Source organism: Buteo buteo, chromosome 20 (assembly GCF_964188355.1).
Source record: "Buteo buteo chromosome 20, bButBut1.hap1.1, whole genome shotgun sequence".
In the NCBI taxonomy this organism is placed as follows: domain Eukaryota; kingdom Metazoa; phylum Chordata; class Aves; order Accipitriformes; family Accipitridae; genus Buteo; species Buteo buteo.
The window spans coordinates 12,460,551-12,477,281 of record NC_134190.1 but is presented as its reverse complement, the minus strand read 5'-3'; positions in this window follow the sequence as shown (position 1 = coordinate 12,477,281).

Genomic DNA, 16,731 nt, shown 5'->3' with positions numbered 1-16,731 from the left:
ATGTCATTGCTGATCATTAAAAGACAACAAACTCTTCAATTACCAAAATAAAAAGTGGTATATTGTTGGGTCTTACAGTGAGTAGGATCCTACATGTTTGGGGTTTTTTTCCCCATGTATGCACCTTCAGCAAATTGATTTGATAAAACCCAGTTCCAGACATCACCTTATTTCAAGTTCAGTTACCTAGGAAACTGCAGCATACTGCTGGGACGAGCTGCCCGCTCCTGCTCCTGTTGGAGCTCTTGCACGTATCAGCTCTTCCTTCAGGAAGAGCAGAATGCTGCCGATGCCGACTTCTAGCTTTTTTATGCAGATACAGGCTGTGCATTCGTGTGACGAGAGGAACACAGTTACAAATGCCCGTGGGAGGGAGACACACATACTATCCACACCTACGTCTGCGTATTAAAAATTGCTCATTTAACTATGAGATGTTGCAGCTATCTATAGCATACAAATGTACAGATGTATGCACTAGCTGTGAGTGCATATGCACGTGTACACATACCCCTACACAGTGTGGCTGGTGTGTATGTGTGTGCTTATACATGGAGGCGCTGCTTCTCATGAAAATTACCAGGGCTTCCACAAAATGGTAATTTTATTTGAGGATCTGAGGTAACATGGTCTGGTTGTTTTTCCGAGAACTCATTTGTGGAAGATGAGTTCATCTACTTTGAGACAACAAGGCCTTTGCACTCTCTGCTCTGGATTTTCTGAAAAATCAGGCCCTCGAAGAGCAGCTCTAGCACATCACAGTGGTATTTGCAAAATAGTTGGATGGTCAGAAGCCCGAGCCACACAGTTATTTTGTGAAATGCTAGATTTTACAAGATTACTGTAATATGTCCACAAGAGCAGCATGCCTCTCAGGTGTGAGGTACTCAGCTGCACAGTGGCCTGGGGACGTGGGAGGCTCAGGTGCCGAGCTGAGGGTGGAAGGGTATAAGTGAACAGCTGGATAGGGGAATCCCATTTCCTTCCTTGCACCGGGGCCCAGGAGCTACACCTCACCATGGGGATGCAAACACATACCTAGTGAACTCATCTACTCTTGTTTAGCACAGGTAACACTGGCTGGAGCTAGTTCTTATTTAGTAGACAGCCCTGTCAACAAGAAACACCCTTTTCCCTATGCCGTCATTCAGCAATTTTCCAGAGATAGCGGGTGGTTTTAATGTTTTCTTTTACAGGAATGTGGAGCCCAGTGTGCATCTCACAGATGGGAAAATAAAATCTGCTGTGCATATCTCTCTGATTAGTTTGCTCTGTGCCATAACTCATGTAGCCATCTGCACATACCAGCAGCCCTTTACCCTGTCTTTCACCAACTACAAATACTGTGACTGCTCTGGTAGAAAGGAAAAATATCTTAAGGAGGTGGAAACGGTCAGAGAGGCTGCCCTGAGGTGCCATGGTAGGAGATCTGTTGCCTGAGGCACAGTCTATCCTGATGGATTTTGAGGCACAATATACATCTTGCATTATTTGCAGAAGACCACCATTACCTGTTCCTTTTGCTATCCTGTATGGGAACTCAGTGAGTAGCAGGGACAGCAAACTCACAGAAAAAACGGGAGGTGAAATCCTTCTGCCCCTCTCCCCCATCTCCATAACCTGCAGCTGTGGCATAAGGAGCAGCAAAATAACTCCAGTGTATGGGCTAGAGCAGTGGCCTACAAACACCCCCCGCCAGGAGCAGGGCTGTCTCTGGCTTTTCCTCCAAGATCTACCTCTCCTTCTGGCTAAAGACTCAGCTCACCATCAGAGATGCTAGTGTAGCAAGCATCAAAACTGTTGAACCATGCTATATTGCTAGTCAAAAAATTACCAATGAGGTCTAACTGTCCAGCAGAAAGAACCCAAACACTGAGTCATGCCTTGTAGAATACATACATTCGATACATATATACAGAATGTATGCAGTACGCTTTATAATCCATTGCATTGTGTTCTTGCTAATTGACTACAAAACACATGCTTTTCATCAGCAAGTATCCTGATTAGGCATTTGTCAGGTGCACACTTGCCATGTCAGAGCTATTGGGGTTTGCAAGTAACTTCTTGACCTATTTAATTTGTGCACATCTAGATAGACAGCTAGGCAGATAGTCAGGTAGATACTTGAAATTCCAGTCCAGTGACTGAGAAACCATTATATTCATCAACCTGTCAGCACTGGCGTTGCTGACATTTATTTGGCATTACTCAGTCTAATATAGAGTCCTGTAGTTCTTCATAGTTCCTCTGTTAATTGTTGCATGTAATTTTTATAACAAAAACTTGGCTCATGTCTATAATGCGTACTGTGTATGTCTATGTGTGTATACATACATACATACATACATACATACATACAAAGACCCCTCTCTCTATATATATATTTATAACCATACATTACACTCAGAAGACCCTCTATATATGTTTCAAATTCATAAACAGCTAATGTGGAAATGATAGACACAGGTTTTCTTTCATCCACTACCTCCAGCATGAAGTAGTGCATTTTTAACAGCACTGAATGATGCTGAGGGAGTGAGCAACAGCCTATCCAGATTAAAATCTCTGCAACGCATCTTTCACTTCCTGGGGCAACGATTCATGCAGCTGGGGACCTACTTTTATGAATAGATGTTCGGAGAAGGGATTTGGCTATAGCAATTGCCTGGGACTCTTTCCTGGAAACTTTTATGTGTGTCAGACGTTTCAACTGAGTTTATGTGTTGTTCTGCATAGCAGCATCTCTGGAAAGGTTTGCTTTCCTGGCTACCTGTAAGTCACTGATCTTTGTTGTGCACCTATATCCTGGAGGACATTATGTTTGCTTGGGTGCGTTTCTCATTTGAAATACTGAAAACGATGAATAGAGAAGCTTTGGCAACAGCCAAACTTGTGATAATTGTCTGAGCTGTAAAAGCTGCTGGGGCCTCACAGAGATGGTGGCAGCAGATGCATCTGTGCCTGTGTTACCCTGCTTCCCCAACATCCCCAAAGCTTGACTGCTTTTTTTGACAACATTACAAAAGCAGTGTAGAAAGGGAAAGAAATACAGTTAGAGTAAAGCATTTACTTGGAGAACTGATTCAAGGTATGGATGATGCTAAAAAGACAGAGGGCTGTAACATCTAGAAATGCTTTTTTCTCTCCAGCTGATATTTTTCATGTCCTGTGCCATACAATATGTCACCCTGTACATCTCCCCTGTCAGGAAACCTCTGCAGGCAACAGAAAAAGGCCCCAAACTGCAGCACCCCAGATCCACAGACCCACTGACTTTACTTAGAAGAAGCAAGAGCATGAAGGGAAAGTGGAGATTCCATCCCTTCCCCTCAGCTGGGGTCAGAGTTGGCTCCTTGAGCTACTGGGTGTCTCTGCAAATCTCCAGTCAGTGGCCCAGCCTCACCACAAGCAGAGTCTCAGGCTCCATCCTTGGTCTGGAACTGCTGGTGTTACCGGTGAAATTGGTCCTGCCACCTCGAGGCCACCTGACCCTTTCCACACTGAACTCCTGTTTTCATTTCTTTATAACTTAGCCTGAGCTTAATACATTTTTTGGAAGATGACCATATGATGACCTCACAAGTCCAGACCTGGCTTCTCCGTTTTAAGAGCAATGCACTTCAATTGAAATAGGAGCAGGGCAGGGTCACCAGTGGAAACAGAGGGAGGGGACTGGCTGTCTTCAGAGAGAAGACTGAATTTGTCTTGTTTAGCCTAGCAACGAAAAAACTGACAAAAGCTAGAATTGCTATCTGCAGATACCTCAGAGAGGGAAAAGAGTTTCTTAAAAAAGTCAGTTTAGCATGATAGCAAATGGTTTTTAAATGTCTGGGAGTCAGTCTAGGCTGGAAATGAGAAGTTCTTTCTACTTTGAAAGTAGTGCGGTCCTCACACAGGCTTCCATGGGGTGTCATGGAGCCAAAATAACCCAATTAGCTTTAGGCTTGAGCAACTGATGAAAGGGAGCCTACAAAGCCATTGCCTGCAAGTGCAAGACCCTGGATTGCATGATCTAGGAGGTCCCTTCCAGGGCTGCATTTCTAAGATGGGAACTACAATTTGAACACAATACGTGAATACTGAAGTTGTAGAAATCTCATCTTGGGTGTTCAAAATTACTTAATTCACAAGCAGGACTTTACTGCCTCTACCACTTTTTGCTAGCAGTGTTGTGGAAATAAATGTATCATTGCTTTAACTCTGCTCAAGTATTAAGGTGAAAGCATATTTGAAACGTCCAGGAGAAAATTAAATAATCTTCTGTTTGGTGTTTTGTCGTATGTGCTGCATATTTTATTTTCCTTCAAAGAAATATTGAATAATGGTGTATTGGACAACACTTATTTTGAGAATATAGTGTGTCACCATGTCATTGAAGCCTGTATTTTAACATAGAGATACAGTTTCTAACTTTTCCTCAACTTTTCTGACTTTTGAGTGCTTGAGTTTTCAGTCTTATGGTTCTCTTAGCATAGAGAGGTGTTTGACTGTAGTAATGCTGAGGTGGCTGCAAGAATGGTCAATTGAAACAGATTTTCATCAGTGGTGCTGTGCCACTAAGATAATAGAAAGTTTGTACAGTGGTAGGTAATAAAAGCTAACAATAAAAAAAAGAGTTGATTTTCTAGTCAAATTACAACTGGACTGGTTTGAGTCGTGTTTTACTAAATCCGCTTGCAAGAGTTGGATAACACTAAAAGAAGACAGGGAATTTCAGCACTGATAACGTTCTTATTCCTAAAACCAATTCTTTTCAAACATGTCACCTACACTAGCTCTCAGTGAGGATTAACTACATGACAGGCTTGAACTTTTAAAAGCAAGTGAGTTTTAAATTGTGAAAGAGCAGGGGGAAAAGGTGAGACTAATTTTTACCCTACAGAAACATGTAAAGTTTTTCAGTGCATCATCATTCAAAGTCTTCTTGCCATAGTTGTAATGAAAATTATTCCCTTTCTTTTCTTGAGTCCCTAGAAAGAAACACTTTGTGATTGAATGGTGTAGAGTAATTTTTAATTAATCATTTATCATAAAAATAGTTTATTGAAAAGTAATCTCCCCCATCTAATCCAGGAGTATTTTTCTGTGAATTGCTTTGCAAGCAGTCAAGTATATTTGTACTTCAAACTCTATGGACCAACACTAGTTGAATGCTACATTTGTGCTGTCTGACCGGATGGGATCAGCACCAAGAGCTAGGTGTCTTGTCTGACTCTTTGTGATAGACAAATCAAAATACAATTTCAGCAAATATTCATGGACATTGTGTAAAAATGTTTCACTGTACTTTCCCAGAAGTATATTTCTGAGTATTTTCAGAGAATGTATCTTGTAATTCTCACACTCCCTACATCCTCCTAGGTTGAGAGGCATGCTGCTGTTGCACTGCTTCTCTACAGAAGAGAGGCTTTCATCCTCAGCGCTGGCACAAAATGAACACTGCAATTGGGGATTTGTGGGAATGTTGCCTATACTTTTCTAACTGCATGTGGATTTGCATCAAGTGTGAAATGTTTTAGCCCCAAAGCAAATGCTTACAGAAGTGGGAAGCTGGTTGTTATTCAGGATTTGATTTGCTATAGGAAGTGCAAGCCCAGCAAATTTTCCACTGATGGGATTTGTGTCACCAGGTCACCAATTTCCCACACAGGCCACCAATATGATAGACCTCCAAAGTCAGGAGAATCAAAGGGGTCAATAAATGTACTCACCCAAGATAGGTAGGAGAACATCAGGATTTCAGTGTGACCTAGGTTGGCAGAGTTTCCATTTATATGTGTTGATGTTCACTTTTTGAAAATTTGGGGCTAAGCTCTAACTTGAGACTTCAGTAAACCCCTGGAAAGCCAGCAGTGCCCAAACAGTGGCTTCACTGGTGGCTAAGGACAGATGGCCCGCAGTTCTCAGAGGTGTCACATAAATACTTGCCTTTGGTTGGAGACATTAATGAGGGAGATATTTCCAGGATGGAAAAGGATATCCGGACTGTGAAAATTTAATCCTGAAAAATGGAAGAGGACTGAAAAGAAGATAATCATAAGTTTCAGGATTTAAACTTCAGTAGAATAGGACGAGATCTGTAGGACAGGCAGTCTGTGTCATATCTAAGGTTTTTGGGTGTTTTTTTTCTCCACAGAGGTATTCAACCTGGCCACTCTTGGCAAGATAATATTGGACAAGATGGGCAACACACTGGCTTCAGCGCAGCAGCTGGAGCTGCTTCCCCAGGGCACGGGGGCTCAGACACAGCATCGGATGGCAGCAATTTAATGCCTATTACCAGGCATAAGGCGAACAACGGGAGTTGATCCTGTGCATTAGTCCGCAGCAACTATGAGATTAATTACATTAGTTTAAATGTCACTGAAGGAAGTTTGGCTGACATATGCAAACTCATTAAGCTACTTTAGTCCTAGCACTCTAGGAAAAGGTAGTGGTTTCAGCAATCTCAAATAGGATGGGGAGTCCTTACTGTGTGAGACAAAAGAGAGAACACCGTGCACAGCTCCTCAGGCCAAGAGACAATAGGGAAGTCCTGTCTTTCAGGTGGAAGAATGAACTACATAGTCTTTCCCTTTCCGTAGCACCTCTGCTTACCCAAAGCAATAAACAACAGCATGAGGCTTGAGGGACTAGGCAGGCACAGGGACTAGGCTGGTGCACCTCATCCCCCAGTTTCATTCCTCGCAGAAAAAGGCATTTTCAGGTAGAGATGGCTGAAATAACTTTGGTCAAAAAAGGAGCAGACGGGAGATGTTTTCTTCCATTAAGAAGAATCATAAAGCTATGTCTCCTGTCTTTGTCAAAGAAAATAGAAACGTCCCCCAAAGAGATTTTTCTTTTGCTAAAATAATGCTCTAGGGTTTTTTGCTCTTTTTTTTTGCCTTTTTTTTTTTAATGGGATGGGGTATTTTGCATTGAAAGTAATGATTATTTTTTTAGAAGAAAAAATTTCTGTTCCTTGCAAAACCACTTTTTAACTGGTTTCATCCATAGATGTGAATTAGATATTAAAAATAATCAGAGAAATTTTGATCCTGCCAACTGTCAGGCATACTGCTAACAAAAACATTTTAGCTTTATTATGAATTGTTAAACACACCAATAGCCCTCCTAACCTTGTAGAGGTGGCCTGAATGCTGCAAGTTAAGTGTGTGCTCACCGTCTACTTGGTGGTGAGCCCAGGTTTTCAGGGTTGTAGAACTGAACTGACAGTTCAGAAAATGAAGTCTTTCTTCCTTGATCTTTTTTATTTTTAGCTGACAAGTGTACTGATGGCCAGTTTCATCTGATTTGACACAAATGGTCATTTCAGTTGGCAATCATCCACCCAAATACATGTCACCCTTGGCTAATGACCTAGCCTCATCGATAATCTTGTGACATCTTTTCCACATTGTATATGACATGTGCGTGTGAGCTTCCTGCAATAACCCCTTCATGTTTTTAAATCCCAGACTGCCAAATGCCTGGCTCCAAAATGTCATTTCTTCCTCACAATTACGCACCAGCTGCTGAGCAAGCTTCCTGTGATGCCCCCTCCATCTTAGCCCTATGGGCTGGTAGGAAGGGACATGTAAAATGCCATGGGAGGAGACATCTGCCCTCTGTTTCCATCCATCCCACCATGCCAGGCCACAGCCTGAAGGGGCTGGAGCCAGCGGCATGTCCTTTCCTCAGCCTTCCCCTAGACCTGAGGTGGAGGGATGCTGCATTGCAGCACTGTAGACTGGGAAAGGAGACCTCTTTGCACCTGTATTTTTTAAGGGATCTTGATAATAAATATTAATGGTCCCTAATAATTCTAGATCCTTATTTTCTCTATATCTATAATGACTGGGGATTTATAGTTTTGCCTGATCGCTTCTGAGGAGGAACTTTAGCCTTCCATATGCACTAAAGCCTTAAAACCTGATCCAGAGTCCCCTGTAATCCATGGTTGCCTGATCAGACTCAGGGTTATATGACATGCAGGATGCCATCAGCTACTACAGAAGTAAGTGGTGGACAAGATGTTTGCAAGATAAATTCTTGCATCTGCATGCAAGACTTTCCCATCACTATTTGAAAGACACTTTCCAGCCTGATATTTCACTGGAATTCCTCTACCCAGTGTACATTTGTTTCCATCAGAAGGCTATTTGCCCAATAAATTAAACAGTCGATAAATGCAGTGGCCATAAATCTTCTCCATCACTAATTACCTTAAAAACAAGGAGACTGCTATTCTGGCTTCTTGATTTCATCTGCTAGTTGCAGCAGCAGTAGCTGATCTGGCTAATAATCCCAGTAGTCTGTCTTCAACTATGGCCCATTGCAGTGTCACGGGGAGAGAGAATATGAAAATCAGGCATGTGTAGAGTAATTTTTCTCATGAAAGAACATCTTAATATCAAACAGTGAGAAGCTGTGGGACTTGCTAACCTGGATGTTGCATACCTTTCCCTCGACTGAGGTTGTTTTGCCATTGTGGAGAAATGCCCTCTGGGAGCTGCTGCTGTGTGACTGCTAACACTTGACAGTCATTCCTTTACGTGAGCTGTGGGGAATCTCCATCACTGTGCAGCCATCTGAACCTCGTTTCTGTGGGATCCCAAAGGCCTTTGTTTATTATTAGCCTCATTTATCTCTCTCATGACTGATTTTGAATATAAGGAAAGTGGATCCTATTAAAAAATTCATGTGTTACTATCTAGGACACAGAGTCAAGTGTGGAGTAACCCATAGTTTGTCGTCATACTATTAAATAACAAGAATTAATTTACTTTACGCCAACTAGCTAAGCACAGCCAAACTAAATTTTAACATGTGGCAGAGTGCTGACGTCTGCTAGATTAAAGATGTCATATGTGGATCCAGGATATTTTATGAAAAAGATTAGCGTGTTGTTTCTTACACCACAAATTACCTTGCTGTTCTGCTAGGGGAACATCTCCAGTTTGTGGACTCCTCTCTGAACTGTTGATCCTAACAGTGCAGCCCAAAGCATAGATGACCTAGAAGTCCTGCCTACATTTCTACGGTGTGTATGCCTGTGTGGGAGGGAGTAGTGTTTGGAAAAGGAACAAGATTGCACATCCCATCAAAGAGTATCTAGGCAATGGAGCTGTGAGCTCCTCTGTGAGCAAAGTCCCTGTGGTTAAAGCTGTGCTTGGTGAGATGTTGTCCCAGGTGGTAGTACCAAACCCATTTCCACCCTTTGCTATGCGTGCCCACCTCTTTGGTTGTGCTGAAAAACTGTTAGACAGTGCTGTGATGTAAATTAAGGTAGTGACATTGCACCTGCAAAGTTGGGTGTCATCAGCCCAAAGGTCCTGTGCTTTCACCTCAGCACAAAGGAGCTGGGTGGGAATGGATGGCAGGATCTGGTAATGTGTGATGCTGGTGTTGTCACCCCAATCTGCCCCCATCAGCCCATAGCCCACTGTGCCCTGTTTCCCACTTCCATTGACTTTCTGGCATACAAGAGTGAGCAGTGACAGAGCTTTTGGGCCCACTGTGCACTCAGGTTTTTTCTAAGAGGGATCATTACAAAACCAAAGGTCATTTAAAAACACACATAAAAAATCCCATTTTAGATTAAAAAAGCACAGTGGAGTTTGGCCTTTGCTGTGTCTTTTGCCATGATTCCTCACTAGAGCTTTATATGATGTTTGTGGTCGTGCCACTTTATTATTCCTACTGCCCTGTTTCTTCCTTCTAGGCATTAAAAACAGCAAAACTAAGCAGCACAAATTTTAGTTAGAACTGGTTGACCTACCCTTTGCAAACAGCAAGTGCATTCTTGGGTAATTCACAAACAGGAAAAAGAGACAAGGTCAATGGTCAACTCATTTATTGTGGTTTGACCCATCTTACTCAGCCTACCGTTTGCTCCTGAGCTCTCCGGGCCAGAGTCCTTTCACACAGCAGTGTTTGGGATTTGCAGATTAAGCACAGATCAAGGGTCTTTCCGTCACAGGGCCTTCCAGACTCACCTTGAAGACTGGCTGGCTGATTTTTAGTGGATTGATGAATGAGTTAGGGCGCTGAGTCTCACTAGGAGCACAAGGTCTAGAGCTCTCCATTCAAGTTTTCAGGCTACATCAGCAGTACAGAGATATTCAGAAGAGAAATCTGCTGCAGCACAAGGTCTCATTGGGGCAGTGGGGAGAAGCCCCAGCCACTACAGCAGAAGGACATAAGGACATGAGCTGTACAGGAGCATGGAGTTTGCCATGGAGAGTCCCCACATGGATCAGAAAGTAGTCGGGATCTAAGTCAGCTCCCAGAAACCAATCCAGCCATAAAAATGGACACTCACATAACTCAAAAAAGCAAGAGAGGCGAACAATTCATCTCAGCTGCTGTAAGGTCCCCCGACTCCTTTTGCGAACAAAACAAAGCACGGAGGGAATAAACCCTGCAAAACACCAGTGATTTTGTACTGTTCACCCTGCTTTGGTGCACTGAAGAGCAGCAGACTTCCCCCAGCAAACACCAGAAAATGCCGTCTGATGGCTATAAGGGTACTAGCAGTGTGGCTTATTTAGAGTGAAAAGGGCCAGCGAAGCCTGACGCTTGTAGCCCTTCTCAGGAAGCCAAGTCACACACATACACGCTTGGTAAGGAGCATTATTGCATTGGGCTGCTTTTCTCTTCCCAGAAGTCCCAGTTTCCTCTGGGTGCTTGTTCCCCACTGGAGATATGAGAGATTTGGTCCAGAACAATTTATTTCTCATACACGAGTGAACATCTAACTGCCCATCTTCCATCTGACTGGTAAGAGCCTGTGTAACTTGGCAATCTTCCTCCTTTGTTTGTAGCTCCAATGGATGCTGCTCTCCATGAGTGCTGCTGCCATAGATGTGGATGCCACCAAAACAGGCAGCACTCTGCAGTGAGCAACATCTGTAGGACACAATCTGCATGAGAGAGAAAAGGTATTTTCCCTAACTTGTACTGCAAGGACAATGCAAACAGTGTATCCCATCAAAACGCTGGTTTGGTTTCCTTTGGTTTCTTTCCGTTGTTTTTACTGATCAAGCAAAAAACCAACCCCATTTCTCTTTCCCAAAACCTCCAAGGTAAAATTCATTTCAGATCCCTTCCATGAGCTGGCTGGATAGAGTTCCTCCCTTAGGATGCTCAGCATATTCATTACATTGCTCTCACTCCTCTAAGATAATGAATCATGTATCCCAGGACTTGCCTGCACTTGAAAGTTATCACTGATTAAGATAAGGCACAAATATAAAGTGCCATTGCTGTTTCTTAAGAGCAGCTCAAAGGGTTGAGTTAAGCAGGAGCAATGCATTCTGGTTTTGCAGTAACAGCATCCACACAGGGTGCTAATCAGGAATAGATGACTGGAAACAACTCAACACAGAGGTATGACGTCAGTAATCAGCCAAACTTGCTTAAACCTCTCCCAGAGGGCTCCAGCTGCCCTTGCCAATGGAAGGAGAGCGGTTCAGGCAAGCGCTGCTGGAGCTCCTGTGGGTGATTTCGATTAATACTGTACCTGTTGAAGTCTGGACCATGATTTGCAATAGGTAAGCAGCAGTTACCTTAAAACATTAATACTAGTTGAGCTATCTGCTTTGCTAAAGGATGGCTAAAAATAAAGGCTGGTGTGCTTGCCTGTTGAGCAGTCAAGCAAATTAAAAGGCATTTGAGAAAATGTTCCAGCTGCAAATGAGAGCCCAGGGCTAGATGAGACTTGTCCACAAGAGCCTGTGACTGGTGATGGTATTACTGCTCGACCAAGCTGTTGTTAGGCAACAAAGCTACGAAGGAACATTGAGCGGGTTGCAAAGGCTCTCTTCTTGTCTTTCACTTTTGCAAATTTTATTGAGTGATGCTGCCCTTATTCTGTAATTGTCCCTGCTCAGTAGAGGTATTTGACAAGCCATCTGGGAGGATCTATCATTGCATAACCTCATACGCGACTGGCAAAGCAGTCCACCTCTTCTGATTTGCACCTGCCCCCTTCATGTAGCCAAGGGCACCAGGCATTCCTCAGTCATCCTTCAGCAAGATACCTCCGGAGAAAGAAAAACAATCTGGGTTTCAGAATTTGGTTTTCCTCTTGTCGTCGTTTAACCCCAGCCAGCAACTAAGCACCACGCAGCCACTTGCTCACTTCCCCCCCCCACCCAGTGGGATGGGGGAGAGAATTGGAAAAAAAAAAAAAGTTAAAACTCGTGGGTTGAGATAAGAACAGTTTAATAGAACAGAAAGGAAGAAACTAATAATGTTGATACTAACAATAATAAAATGACAATAATAATAAAAGGATTGCAATATACAAGTGATGCACAATGCAATTTCTCACCACTCACCGACCGATGCCCAGTTAGTTCCCAAGCAGCAATGCCCACCCAGGCCAAATCCCCCCAGTTTATATACTGGGCATGACATCACATGGTATGGCATATCCCTTTGGCCAATTTGGGTCAGCTGCCCTGGCTGTGTTCCCTCCCAATTCTTGTGCCCCTCCAGCCTTCTTGCTGGCTGGGCATGAGAAGCTAAAAAAATCTTGACTTTAGACTAAATATTACTTAGCAGCAACTGAAAACATCAGTGTGTTACCAACATTCTTCTCATACTGAATCCAAAACATAACACTATACCAGCTACTAGATATAAAAGAAACTCTATCCCAGCCAAAACCAGGACACCTCTATATTTTTCATGCTCTTAGCCTAACCCAAACACTTTAAAAAAAAAATAAATTCCTAGCTTATTAAGCAAAGATGTGAGGGAATTAGGTCTCTGGTCGCTACTGTATATGCAGGAGTGGAAAAACACCCTATCCTTGCTGTGATTAAAGTGCCTGTGGGAACTACTCATGCTTTCAGGCCATCTCTGGCCACTCTGGTCCTTTTAGGCAATCGCAGGTATCTACAGAGACGGTTATAGAGACTTCCTCCACTGCCTTATAATCTGCTCCCTTTGCTGGGAGTCCATCAGCTTCCCAGGACATGCTGCCAGGAGACACCATTCCTAGTATAGGGTTTCACATTTGGAGGTCTCAGCTGACCACTGTTATGGTTGGCGAGGGGAATATAGTTTATAAAGCTGCTGGGGAAAGGTGTGCTACAAAACAGCCATGGTGGAGAAGGGTGGCCAGTTGAGGACGTGGTGGATTTGACTGAGAAGACTTTTCTTCTGCCCAAGCCAGGAGCTGAGAGAGACCAACCACCTCTCCTCTTGGATTAGAGATGTTTCCCTGACCTCGTAGAGAATGGATGCCACCAGGCAAGAAGGGAGCCGGAGCCTGAGGGAGGCTGTGCTTGTACGGCTGGTACCTAAAGTCATACCAGAGCAGCCTTTTTTCCAGTAGTCCCCTTGGCACATGAGAGATTGGAGTATTTGCTAACATCGCATAAACACAGGGAAGCTTTCAACACTTATCAGCAGAGCAATGTTTCACAGTCAGTCCTGGCACAGGTCAGACTGCCCAGCAGGATGGGTATCTCTGCTACTCTATCTTCTGCCATAAGCCAGCAGCGGCCAGCGGCTGGCATGTCTCTGGAGGAGGCACCCACGTTGCACATCTCTGAGCATGGCAGCTCCCTGCTTTCCCTGCCTGGACATCAGCCTGGGGGTGCCAGCCCGAGGAGTGGAAAATAGTTTTCACTTGTTGTCCCTAACTAGCATAAGGTGCCCCAAAGAACAGTAAGTTTAGAGAGGCTTTAGTCCAAATGTTGGCAAGATCAGTCACTGGCTTCCTTGTAACCTCCCCCTCCCTACATAGCTGTATCTAAGGTTGGGTTAACTCTGAAGCATAATGATGGCAAGTTTAAATGACAGTATTGCTAACTGTTTCAGTGCTGATTGTTTGACATACTTAGCAGGCTGTGTGCAGATGTGCAGCACAGGTTCATGTCTTGGGACTTCTTCCATTTCTCTGATCCCAAAGTAACATATGCTGATTTTCCAGTGCAAGAGCAACCTCATGTATTTGTTTGGAAGTCTTTGCCCCCGTAAGACTTCAGAAAAGTTGACCTCTCCTGGTTTAATATAGGTCAGCAAAGATTTTCATTAATTCAGTGGTGGTAATGACTGATGTCCAAATAATATTGTTTATTTAATCAAAAGAACATATTGTGTGAAGAGCAAATATTTTAAAAGAACAAGTATTTCCTGTAGCTGTTCATTTATCATGCTGGAATTCTAGAATGCCATGAAAGAGGGTTGGAGAGCCCACAAGAGATCTTCAGGTCCATGTCTGGTCCATGGCACTCCTGACAGATGTTCAGCCAACCTGTTCATAGTCACCTGTAAAGCTGGAAAATTCAGGTTGGGCTTCGGAGAAAGATATCTTTGACAGTGAAGAAAGTGCAGCACCAACAGAGGATAAGGAGATGTGAAATCACCCTTGCTGATGATTTTTAAGTCACTAGACACAAACCATGTTTCTGGTGGCTGCTGGATGCCTGTTGCGGAGACACTGCTTGGGACGTTCAGGCAGTGAGTGTCCTGATGTAAGGAGATCGATATTTTTTTTGTTCAGATGTGTTTGGTTTAAGGGCTGTAGGTCCTATTCTGTGTTACTCACCTTGTTGTTAAGGTCACATTCTCCAGACACTTCAGTGCAAATTATCTTCTCTTGTTGTCTTAGTTTTTTTCTTCCAAGATAGCATCTCTGCAGACCTCTTGGTCTTTGCCCCAAAGAAGCTGGAACATAAGGGTTTATGCAAAACTGTATAAGCAGCAGTTTGCATAATACCTGTCCACTGTCACAGTACCTCATCGCTCACCCAGCTCAGGCCCCACTGTTACGATCTGGTCTATCGAGTATGTACACTTGTACCAAGTGGTGAATTTGGTCACTCAGTCAGAGGGCTTGTTTTTGCAGATGTGCTAAACCAGCAAGACTGAGTGAAGTCAATCCTTATCGCTGCATGGACACTCCAGCCTGGATGCAGCCATGGCTCTGTCATAGGACACGAAACCTTGCTGCACCATGTACTGCCAGCAGCAGAGAGAAGCACAGCAATTATCTGGGAGGTAATCATTCCCTTCAGGTTAAATTAAATTCATTTTGGTTTAATTTAAGACAGTTGGGAACAGTTTTCAAGCTAAAATAATAAAAGCCTCTCCTAAAGTGAAAAAATACATGGCAATAATATTGACATAAGGCAAAAATAATAGAGATGTACTGTCCACAAAAGGTTTTCTGTTAATGAAATTGAACCAAAACAAGTTTCTGTGGACTATAACCCAGAGGCCAATGGATCTTAGGTACCTTTGACAAGAGGGATCACTGACCTCAAACTCCTCTGGGACAGAGCAGGAATTCGATGGCCCAGGTGATTTTTTACATTGTGCTTTAACACAAAGAAAGTTGAGGCAGGTCAACAGGCAGAAAGCACATGCTTTATTCACTGGTTTTGTAGCTGATGTCATACATCAAGTTCAAGATTAAATGGAAAATTGTAGCCAGTGGCCAGCCAAGAAGAGATGCAGTCGGGAGTCCTCAGGTCAACGTCCTCTCCTGGGTGTCTGCTCCGGTGCAGCAGGGGATCACCATCTTATCAACAACCACCCCCTATAATTTTCCCCCGGTAAAATTATACCCTTCATTAAAGCCTACTCAAGTTGCCTTTCAGTGATCTTTGTCTGATGACAACACTGGCACTGGCTGGATTATGCTTAATTAGGTACAAATGTTGCACGCTAATTGGCTGCTAAGCCTTGTACATGTCTGTAATTAGGGAATACTTATGTATTTAAATGACTATTATTTACTCATTATCTGTCATATTTGTTCTAATACGGAGTCATCAGTCTAGAAGGCACCAAGTGGACAGGGTACGGGAATCTCAGTGCAGACTACAAATTGTAACTCAACAGCAAGGCGCTGGGAAGGTAGAGGTGAAGAGGACAGAAGGATGGCTGAGCCGTAGGAAGCAAGCCCTTTCTCAGGGAATATAACATAACAAATGCACCAGTGCAAGGCCATGAGGAGAAGCCCAGAGTATGTAAAGTGAAAGGCTACAAGCAAAAAAGCCCTCTAAAAATTGCAAATTGAAGGCCTTTAGCAATAGGCAAGGACAAGCACTTAAGCACTGTGCAACATCTGGATAACACAACCCCCTCTAAGCCTCATAAAAATGCCATGGTAATAGGGAGTGGGGTTTTGAGCATATCCTGCGCTCTGGGTACACCCAGAATTTCAAACTATCCTGTGCATTTGGCACACAGCAATTGATGGGAAGGTCTGAGCTTTTATTTCCGAGTTCCATTGTGTGTACGATATACCGTAGGTGGGGAAGATTAAAGAGTAAGGAACACCTAAATCCAGAAAGAACAAAGCAGAACTCAAGAGCTGAATGTCAGTAATTGCATCAGGTGCAAAAATACAATTAGTGACATTATAACTACTGAAATTAAATATCAATTTATATGAGTATGCCCTATAATACTTTTGACAGCCTCAAACATTGTGTGATATCAAATAAAAACAGGATGACAGCTCTCCAATTTGTGAAGAAGTAGTACTAGAATCATTAAAGCTCACTTAAAGGATTTTATTTCATAAGATACAAGGACAGGAAAGGTTTTAGTGCACAGAGGATAAGTGTTTATAAATGCCCACTAAAACCATGCATACATCTGTAGCTATTAAGACACAGCAGTTTTTCTAAAATACAAATGCTGTACCTGGAGTAACAAACCCTGCAGCAGCACCATGGAAAACTTTGGTCTGAAGGAGAGAGTGGTAAGAGGATCATTCCC